Below are 11,667 nucleotides of genomic sequence, written 5' to 3' on the forward strand. Positions count from 1 at the left end.
ATTAGCTTTTTAATTTCCTAAAGAATTTTTTTTCTTCTGTATAAAGACTTAGCTTGTCATTATTGTCGAGTTTGGCACTAGTGATGGTTTTTTAACTCAAAAACGAAATTAGAACTTGCATTCGCTTATATTTTTGGCATCTTTTGAATTTCATGTAATATCTTCAGAGCAAAATAGAGCTTCTTATATAGAGGTGAGTTCATCATCTGAGGTAACAGGAATATGTAGAAACATTAGATCTGTAGCAGACACAATTTCATACCTAATAAACTTGGCTATTTATCCCGAATTTTATAATAAGAGTCAGAAGAAGATATTTAAAACAGCTCTCATATAAGCTGTGATACTGAAGAAGTTATTTCTCCATATGGTAGCTTTCCAACTCACAGATTAGATTAATACTTGCCCCCAAATCACACAACCAAATTTTGGGAAAAAATATGCAAATGTCTATGCAGAGAAGGTAAATTTTAGTATGATATCAAGGCTGACAGAAATCTTTGTTGTTTATGTCCAGTCATTTAAGGAGTTCATATTTTGGCAGTTGGAATCTTGACTAAAAGATAATGCAGGTGGGGGCCACCCCGTGGCTTAGCGGTTAAGTCCCACGCTCTGCTACTGACGGCCCGGGTTCGGATCCCGGGCGCGCACCGACCCACCGCTTGTCCAGCCATGCTGAGGCAGCATCCCACATACGGCAACTAGCAGGATGTGCAACTATAACATACAACTATCTACTGGGGCTTTGGGGAGAAAAAGGGAAAGAAAAAAAAAAAAGGAGGATCGGCAATACATGTTAGCTCAGGGCCGGTCTTCCTTAGCAAATAGAGGAGGATTGGCATGGATGTTAGCTCAGGGCTGATCTTCCTCACAAAAAAAAAAAAAAAAAAGATAATGCAGGTGTAATGCAGCCCCTCTGCATTTTTCTAGAGAAAATGATCGTGCATAATCTCTTTCAGGAGGAGACATTCACTAAACTTGAGCAGACCAGGAAGGAGGAGTGGGTATCTGTTGTGTCATGGATTACAGTCGTCTTCATCTCCCGGCTTCAACTCATGTCCTCTCCAATCCATTCTCTGCATATCAAATTTTCGTAAGGCATAAGTCAATTCAAATCATTCCTTGCTTTACAAACTCTTTTATGGCTTCTTCTAGTGGCTACGTGGCTACAATAAAATCCACACTCCTATGCGTGGCCTGCAAAGCTCCGCCTGATCTGGCTCATGACTTCAACCTCATCTTGCGTCTTCTTTCCAGCTCACTCTCCTCCAGTTACTAGGGCCTTTTCCCAGTTCTATGAGCACACTAACCAGCTGTCTCCTTCCTTGGGATATTAGCACAGGCCCCACTCTATGCCTAACACTCTTTCCAGTTTCCTAAGGGCTGGCTTTTTCTGTGCTTCTCAGTTTAAACACAGTCTCCATATAAACATTACGTCTTCAGAGAAGACTTCCCGAACCATTTAAAGGAAGTTCATCACAGTTACTATCTTATTCTTTCATAATTCATACATTTATATGCCCCATAACTTATCACAATTGTAATGATGATATTTAGTGGTCCACTTCCTTGTTTTCATATTTTTTTAATGTCTTCAACAAAAGAATATTTCAAAAAGGCAAGAACCATGACTGTTTTGTATGTCAATGTATCATACCACCTACCCAGCACCAAGCCCCATGCCTGGCATACAGCAGGCACTCATTAAACGTTTTTATCCCCCTTGTAACAATGTCTTTTATTTATTTATTTATTTGATTGTTTATTCAACAAATCTTTTTTCCAGCTTTATTGAAATATAATTGACATATAACATTGTATTCATTTAAGGTGTTCCATGTGATGATTTGATACACGTATAATTTGCAAAATGATTACCACAATAGGGTTAGTTAACGTCTCTATGACCTCACGTAATTATCCTTTTATTTTAGAGGTAAGAACATTTAAGATCTACTCTCACAGAAACTTTCAAGTATATAATATAAAATTGTTAATTATAGTCACTATGATGTACATCATATCCCCAGAACCATTCATCTTATAACTGGAAGTTTGTACACTTGGACCAACATCTCCCCATTTTCCCCATCCCCCAGCCCCTGGCAGCCACCATTCTACTCTCTGCTCTGAGTTTGTTTTTTTTATATTTCACATACAGGTGAGATCATGCAGAATTTGTCTTCCTTCGTCTGATATTTCACTTACCATAAAGCCCTCAAGTTCCATCCATGTTTTCACAAATGGCAGAAATCTTTCTTTCTCATGGCTGAATAATATCCCATTACATATAAATATATCTATATTTATATATATTATATTATATATTATTTATATATTATATATAAAATATCTCATTACATATATATATATATGCCACATCTTCTTTACCCATTCATTGGTAGATGGACACTTAGGTTGGTATCATGTCTTGGCTATTGGGAATAATACTGCAAGGAACATAAGAATACAGATATCTCTTCAAGATCCTGATTTCATTAGCTTTGGCCATAAATCAAGAGAAGCGGGATTGTTGGAACATATAGTACTTCTATTTAGGATTTTTTGAGGAACCTACATACTGTTTTCCACAGTGGCTGTGCCAGCTGACATCCCCACCAAGAGTGCCAGAGGGTTCCCTTTTCTCCACATCCTCACTAACACTTATCTCTTATCTTTTTCATTATAGTCATTCTAACAGATGTGAGGTGATATCTCACTGTGGTTTGACATGCATTTCTCTGATGATTAGTGATGTTGAGCATCTTTTTGTGTCCCTGTTAGCTATTTGTATGTCTTCTTTGGAAAAATGTCTATTCAAGTCCCCTGCTTACTTTTTAATCAGATTGTTGTTTTTTTGCTATTGAGTTTAGGAGTTTCTTACATATTTTGGATATTAACCCCATATTACATAGAGGGTTTGTAAATATTTTCTCCCAATCAATAGGTTGTATTTTCATTTTGTTAATTATTTCATTTGCTGTGCAGAAGCTTTTTAGTTTAAGGTAGTCCCACTTACTAATTTCTGCTTTTGTTGTTTGTGCTTTTGTTGTCATAACCAAAAATTTTTGCCAAGACCAACATAAAGGAACTTTTTCCCTGTTTTATTCTAGGAGATTTAGGTTTCAGGTCTCATGTTTAAGTCTTTCTTTTGAGTTAATTTTTTTTGAGTGATGTAAGATAGGGGTCCAGTATCAGTCTTCTGCATGTGATTATCCAGTTTTCACAACACTGATTAATGAAGAGACTATTCTTTCCCTATCGAGTATTCTTGGCTCCCTTGTCAAATATGGTTGATCACATATGAGATAGTTTGTTTCTGGGCTCTCTGTTCTGTTCCGTTGGTCTATGTGTCTATTTTTATACCAGTTTCATACTGTTTTGTTTTTGTTTTGCAGAGGAAGACTCGCCCTGAGCTAACATCTGTTGCCAATCTTCCCCTTTTTGCTTGAGAAAGATTCACCCTGAGCTAACATCTGTACCAATCTTCCTCTATTTTGCATGGGGGATGCCTCCACATCATGGCCACCAATGAGCTGTGCAGGTCTGCACCTGGGAACCGAATCCGGGCCACCAAAGCAGAGCACGCTGAACTTAACCACTAGCCATGGGGCCAGCCCCTGTTTCATACTGTTTTGATTACCATAGTTTTGGAATACAGTTTGAAATTAGGAAATGGGATGCCTCCAGCTTTGTTCTTCTTAGGATTGCTTTGGCTATTCAGGGTCTTTTGTGATTCCATATGAATTTTAGAATTGTTTGTTCTATTTCTGTGAAAACTGCTATTAGAATTTTGATAGGGATTGCATTGAATCTGTATATTGCTTTGAGTAGTATGGACATTTTAACATATTAATTCTACCGATCCATGAACATGGGGTAAATTCACATTTATTTGTGTCTTTTGAAATTTCTTTCATCAAAGTCTTACAGTTTTCAGTGGGCAGATCTTTCACTTCCTTGGTTAAATTTATTGCTAAGTGTTTTATTGTTTATGATGCAACTGTAAATCGGATTTTTTAAAATTTATTTTTCAGATAGTTCATTGTTAGTGTATAGAAATGCATTTTTTGTGTGTTGATTTTCTATCCTGCAACCTTACTGAATTTATTTATTAGTTCTAACAGCTATTTGGTGGAGTCTTTAGAGTTTTCTATATATCAGATCATGTCATCTGCCAGCAGAAACAATTTTACTTCTTCTTTTCTGACTTGGATGCCTTTTATTTCTTTATCTGCTGATTGCTCTGGCTAGGACTTCCAGTACTAGTTGAATAGCAATGGTGAGAGGGGGCACTCGTCTTGTTTCTGATCTTAGAGGAAAAGCTTTTGGCCTTTCACTGTCGAGTATGATGTTAGTTATGGGTTTGTCATATATGGCCTTTATTATGTTGAGGTATGTTCCTTCTATTCCCAATTTGTTGATAGTTTTTATCATGAAAGATGTTGAATTCTTTCAAATGCTTTTTCTGCATCTATTGAGATGATCATATGATTTTTGGCTTTCATTCTATTAATGTGGTGTATCAAATTTATTAATTTGCATATGTCGAACCATCCTTGTATCTTAGGGATAAAGCCTACTTGATCATTGTGTATGATCCTTTTAATATGCTGTTGAATTCAGTTTGCTAGTATTTTGATAAAAAATTTTGCATTTATATTCATCAGGAATATAGTTTTCTTTTTTTGAAGTGTCCTCATCTGGCTTTGGTATCAGGGTAATGGTAGCCTCGTAAAATGAGTTTGAGAGGGTTCCCTCCTCTTCGATTTTTGGGAAGAGTTTGAGAAGGATTGCATTAATTCTTCTGTAAATGTTTAGTAGAACTCACCAGTGAAACCATCTGGCTCAAGAATTTTCTTTGTTGGGAGGATTTTTGGTTACTGATTCAATCTCTTTACTTATTACTGGTCTGTTCAGATTTTCTATTTCTTTATGATTCAGTCCAGGTAGGTTGCATGTTTGGGGAATTTGTCCATTTCTCCTACATTATCCAATTTCTTAGCATATAATTGTTCCAAGTAGTCTCTTATGATCCTTTGTATTTCTGTGGTATCATATTTTATATCTCCTTGTTTGTTTCTAGTTTTATTTAGTGAGTCTTCTCTTTTTTTGATGAGTCTAGCTACAGGTTTATCAATTTTGTTCATCTTTTTAAAAAACTAGTTCTTAGTTTTGTTGATCTTTTCTATTGTTTTTCTGCTCTCTATTTCATTTATTACTGCCCTAATCTTTGTTATTTCCTTCCTTCTGCTAACTGTTGGCTTAGTTTGTTGTTGTTTTTCTAGTTCCTTGAGGTGTGATGTTAGGTTGTTTATTTGAGATATTTATTTTTTCTTAACATAGTCATTCATCACTATGAATTTCCATCTTAGAATTGCTTTTGCTGCAATTTTTTTTTTAAATTTTTGCTGCAAAATTTATGGGAATAAATTTTGATATATTGTTATTCCATTTTTGTTTGTTTCAATATATTTTTTTATTTCATCTTTGACCCATTGGTTGTTCAGGAGTGTATTGTTTAACCTCCACATATTTGTGAATTTTACAGTTTTCCTACTGGTATTGATTTCTAGTTTCAAACCTTTGTGGTCAGGAAAAATACTTGGTATGATTTTGATCTTTTTAAATGATAAGACTTGTTTTGTGATCTAACATGTGACCTACCCTGGAGATGTTCCATGTGTGCTTTAGAAGAATGTGTATTCTGCTGCTGTGGGAAGGAATGTCCTGTATATGTCTGTTAAGTCCATTTGATCTAAAAGATAGTTCAAGTCCAACATTTCGTCGTCAATTTTCTCTCTGGATAATCTACCCATTGTTGAAAGCAGGGTATTGAAATCCCTTAGTATTACCGTCTTGTTGTCCATTTCTCCCTTCAGATCTGTTAGTATTTGCTTAATATGTTTAGGTGCTCCAATGGTGGATGTATATATACATATTCATAATTGTTATATCCTGTTGATAATCTGACCCATTTGTCATTATATAATGACCTTCTTTGTCTCTTATTACAATCTTTGTCTTAAAGTCTATTTTGTTGGATATAAATATAGTTACCTCTGCTCCCTTTTGGTTTCCACTTGCATGGAATATCTTTCCATCTCTTCACTTTGAGCCTATGTGTGTCCTTAATTCTGAAGTTAGTCTCTTGTAGGCAGCATATAGTAGGATCTTGTTTTTTTACCCATTCAGCAATTCTATGCCTTTTTTTTTTTTTCCCAAGGAAGATCAGCCCTGAGCTAACATTCATGCCAGTCCTCCTCTTTTTTGCCGAGGAAGACTGGCTCTGAGCTAACATCTATTGCCAGTCCTCCTCCTTTTTTTCCCCAAAGCCCCAGTAGATAGTTGTATGTCATAGTTGCACATCCTTCTAGTTGCTGTATGTGGGACGCCGCTGCCTCAGTATGGCCGGAGAAGCGGTGCGTGGGTGCCCGCCCGGGATCCGAACCTGGGCCACCACTAGCAGAGCGCGTGCACTTAACCGCTAAGCCACGGAACCGGCCCCAACTCTATGCCTTTTGATTGGATAATTTAATCCCTTACATTTAGAATAATTACTGATAGATAAGGACATACTAATGTCATCTTATTAATTGTTTTTTGGCTGTTTTGTATTTCCCTTGTTCCTTTCTTTCTCTCTTGCTGTATTCCTTTGTGAATTGATGATTTTCCATAGTGGTATACATTGATTCTCTTCACCTTTTGTGAATCCATTGTAGGTTTTGCTTTGTGGTTACCATGAGGCTTACATAAAATACCTTATAGACCTAAAAGTCTATTTTATGCTGATAACAATTTAACTTTGATCACATACAAAAACTCTACTCTGTTACTCTTCCCTCTTTTTATGTTTTTGAAGTCACAATTTTCCTCTTATATTAAGTATTCATTAGGTTCATAGGACCACTTTGTGAGATAAAGTATTCTTTGTTGGCAGTTTTTTTCTTTCAGTACTTTCAATATATCATCCTACTCTCTCCTGGCCTATAAGGTTTCTGCTGAGAAATCTACTGATAGTCTTATGGGGATTCTCATGTAAGTGACAAGCTTCTTTTCTCCTGTTGCCTCTAAGATTTTCTCTGTCTTTTATTTTTGACAGTTTTATTATAATGTATCTTGGAGAAGATCTCTTAACGTTTAGTTTTTTTGAGGACCAATAAGCTTCATGAACTTGGATATCCAAATCTATCCCCAAATTTAGGATGTTCTCAGCCATTATTTCTTTAAATAAGCTTTCCATGCCCTGCTCCCTCTCCTCTCCTTCTAAGAGTCCCATAATTTGCAGATTGCTTGTCTTGATGGTACCCAATGTTTCCACAGGCCTTCTGCACTCTTTTTCATCCTTTTTCTTTGTTCTCCTGTGACTGGATAATTTCAAAGCTTCTGTCTTTTATTTTGCAGACTCTTTCTTATGCTTGATCCATTCTGTTATTAATGTTTCGTAATGTATTTTTCATTTCATTCATTATATTCTTCAGCTCCAGAATTTCTGTTTGGTTCTTCTTTATTCTTTTTATCTTTGTTAAACTTCTCATTTTGTTCCCCTATTGTTTTCCTAATTTTGTCAAATTGTCTTTCTGTGTTTTGTGTTTCTGGGTTTTTTTGGGGTTCACGGAGCTTTCTTAACCCAGCTATTTTTATTTTTTTGTCAGATAAATTGCAGATACTCATGTCTTTGGGATTGGTTACTGGAAAATTATTGGGATCCTTTTGTGGTGTCATGTTTCCTTGATTTTTCATTGTTTCTTCAAGTATTGAGTTGCTCTCTTCACATCTGTAGTAGCAGTCACCTCCTCTAGTCTTTACTGACTGGCTTCAGAAGAGAAATGCATTCTGTCAGCCCTGCTAAGGATTCTGAGGCTTTCTCAGGCCTTCTATAAATACAAATAACCTTACTGTCTTAATTTTCTACTGTTGTTATAACAAATTACTATAAATATAGTGGCTTAAAACAACACTAATTTATTATCTTACAGTTCTTGGGGTTATAAGTCTGACATGGGTCTCATTGTACTAAAATCAAGATATTTGCAATGCTCTGTTCCTTTCTGCTAAGGTCTGAACGTTTGTGTCCTCCCAAAATTCATATATGGAAATTCTAATGCCCAATGTGATGCAATCAATGAGGCAGAGCTTTTGGGAGGTGCTTAGATCATGTGAGTGAAGCCCTTATAAATAGGACTAGTGCTGTTATAAAAGAAACCCCACAGAGCTCTCTAGACTCTTCTGCCATATGAGGATACAACAAGAAGTCTGGAACCTGGAACAGGCCCCTCACTTGACCATGCTGGCACCCTGATCTTGGACTTCCAGCCTTCAGAAGAATAAGAAATACATTTCTGTCATTTATAAGCCACCCAGCCTGTGGTATTTTGTTATAGCAGCCTAAATGAACTAAGACACTGTCTGAAGTCTCTAGGGGAGAATGTGTTTCCTTGCATTCTCCAATTTCTATAGGGTGCCTGAATTCCTTGGCTTATGGCCTCCTTCTTCCATCTTCAAAGCCATAATTTCTCATCTCTCTGACCCCTCTTCTATCATCACATCTGCATCTTTGACCACAGCCAGGAAAAGTGCTCCCCCTTTTAAGGATTCATGTGATGAGGATGGACCCATCCAGATAAGCCAGGATGATCCCAAGGCCCTCAACCTTAATCACATCTGAAAAGCCTCATTTTCCTGGGAAAACAACATATTCATGAGTTCCAGGGATTAGGATGTGGGGAAACCACATATTTGGGGGAACCATCACTCTGTCTTCTACAATTATCTTTCTGAGTCTCAATTCTCTCACTAGTGTAACAAAAGAAATAATAGCTTCTACCTTACGTAGTTAAAAGGATAAAATGTGATTATACACACGAAGCATCTGAGCCAGCGTCTGGCATATAATTGTGAACCTAAAACTGTTAGCTACTCTTACAAATAACAACCTGCCCCTGCTGTGCCCAATCACTTCTAACAAAGCCCACTTTCTACTGCCACAAAATGGTTAGGGTCATTGGTTTTGAACCCTTGCCTATCACAGATTCTTTTCTATTTCTCAGAGGACAGATTTTTCTGTTTCTACAGGTTAATCTTAAATCTTTCATAAGCATTTGTCTCCCCTTCAAATAAGCAGGAGAGGTGGTACCAGGGGTTACCTGTACAAGTGAAATTTTCGAAACTGCCACTCACTAATGGGTCCTAAACCCCAAACTTCTCTTATGACCATTCATGGTTACTTTCCGATCTAAATAAACCTCACACTAAAATTCATCATAAACGTTCACATGTCTCTTTCCCCCAGGCCCAGAGCTGGACATGGTGAGGCAGCTAGCCAATCACCTGCTGTTTTCAGAGGGCCTGGCGTCACAGTGTAACCAGATTGCCAAGGTTCACCTAGAGGATTACCTGCTAAATCACAAGTTTAAAGAAAACAATTTAGAGTTACCCAAGAGGAAACAACACACTTACTTATCTCCAGACTCTCCACACAGACTGTATTAAATTTTCCGTAACCAAATTTACTGCAGGACTGAGAACAAGGATGTGATATTTCTGCTGAAAGTTTTTGATATTTGAAACTGCCTTGTGTAAAGAAGATGAAAATGTAGGTGCAATTCCCTATCTCTTTGGCAAAACATTTTTTCTATTTGGGAAAACTGCTTGGTCATCTAATTATTCCTGAGTACAAAGTAAAAATAAGTTCAAAGCACAGGACCTAAATTAAACTAGATAATGCTTTCCAAGGTCAAGATTTTTTAAACATGGTATCTGATATCATCAGACTGTTCGACAGTTCTTTTAGCACCAATTTCTGTGACGTTTTTAAATCAATAAAACAAATACTCAACTATTGGAGAGAAAAAGAAAGGAAAGATGGCATAAAATTCCTTTCTTAACAATTTCTAAACTAAATATATATTTGAATATTGCAATTGTTGAGCCAAGCTGGTAAGGAACACTTAGAGAACTATCTAGCATTTTTCTAACACTTGGCAGTCACTTCATTAGGTGTACAGCATAGGAATTTAGAAAACAAGTAGAATTCAGCCAAATAGATTTGCTGTAGTCAACACTCACAGATGCTAAAAACGAAAGCTTGTTTTGTTTGAAAAGGGCACCCCTATTCCCATCCCTGCCCATCAAGTGAAAGGGAAAATATATGAGGATGTCAACCGTGAAATGTCAGCATACTAAGTAGGGTATATAGCTCAAGTTTCTTGATATGAGAGGGAAAGATTTTGGTGAATACTATTTGAAAGTCCATCTGCCACAGAGTTCTCCTGTACTTTCCCGTGTTTTATAAGGCTGCTCGGGGGGATGTGCAGAGCGTGGAATTACTATCTCCACACATCGCCCATCACCACCCACAGCTGTTCCTGGGAGTACTGGAGAGAATTGGATGTACCAAAGAAAATGAATTTAGAAATAGAAGAGCTTCAGAATTTGAACAAGAAAAGGAAGAGAACTGAAGCAAATGATACGGTTACCTTACCCCATGAGACAAGCATGCGTGAATTAATGAATATTATAAGATTTTTTACTAAGCCTGAACATAACTACAAAATATAAAACGGGTCTAGATCTTTTGTTGTCACTATCAAAGGGCGAAAAATGAGCCAGTCCAATGTGACAGTGCTAACGGCATATAATGAAAGCTTGAAATTGAAATGGTGATAAGCTCCGTGTGCAAGTCCTGTAGATCAGATGAATATTTATTACAGTTACATTTCAGATTCTACTAAAGAGCACATAACATCTTAAAGAATAACTTTAAAAGCCCTCATCTTTTCATTTCAAAGGAAAAGAAAAAAGGGATATAACCTACATAATGAATGGCAATAGTCACAATATCGTAACGTTTCTCAAACCAGAAAAACCCCTAATCACGTCCCAGATTTAACAAGATGACATCCAACTATAAACAGGATCATTTCACACACAACGATATCACAGCCAGCTCTGTGGAGACAGCGGAGCGACATTACACAGTTTAAAAGCGCATTTGAAAAGGGAAAGTGCAACCAAACTACCTGGAGTATATGAGTGAACATCATAAGATTAATAATCTGTGAAATTTAGCCAAAATCTTGCCGTCCATAGCAGGTATTTCAGTTTTTCTTAGACAGTTAAGATGGCTGGAAACTTTTAAAGATAGGAGACTCGTTTGAAATGGATTTTGCTTTAAAAAAGATGGTTTTGATGTATCTCTACACAGCGTCAAAAGTAAACGGGCACCCAAGTGCAACAAGGGCTCTCAGGAAGACACATTTTCAATACTGACCTGGCCAAGGGTGAGACTGTGGAAAATATACTGAGGTTTGATTTGATGGTTGTCTCAAGCTAAAAAAAAAGAAAAAAGAAATAAAATAAATCTTCTCTCACTGTATCAACAACAAGATGGTGGCATTTCTTTTTGAATCATCAATAGAGTGATTACTCGTCCTATAGCATACAGCTCATTAATCTCTCTTATTAGACCAATGATAATTTGGACTAAAATTTACAGTCCACAAAGTATATTGGTTTGAGACAGTATAAAAAATATACCTAGCTAATGAAACTTACAATTTTTCTTTGTTTTCCCTTAATCATCTGGATAATTTGTCTAAAACATTGCCCCCATCTACCGCATCTTTCTAAATAAATATGGCTAAATACATATGACTCATTTTGCAA

General features: G+C 36.6%; 1 long non-coding RNA gene across 1 annotated transcript in view; it reads right to left on the reverse strand.

Moving 5' to 3' along the window:
• Nucleotides 1-11,362, reverse strand: part of LOC131402648 (uncharacterized) — a 45,645-nt gene extending 34,283 nt beyond the window's left edge. Inside the window, exon 1 of the long non-coding RNA XR_009218854.1 lies at nt 11,273-11,362. This is a non-coding gene — a long non-coding RNA (uncharacterized LOC131402648). The remainder of the gene's footprint in view (nt 1-11,272) is intronic.
• Nucleotides 11,363-11,667: the final 305 nt, after the last annotated feature.

This window comes from Diceros bicornis, unplaced genomic scaffold (genome assembly GCF_020826845.1).
Source record: "Diceros bicornis minor isolate mBicDic1 unplaced genomic scaffold, mDicBic1.mat.cur scaffold_200_ctg1, whole genome shotgun sequence".
Taxonomy (NCBI): domain Eukaryota; kingdom Metazoa; phylum Chordata; class Mammalia; order Perissodactyla; family Rhinocerotidae; genus Diceros; species Diceros bicornis.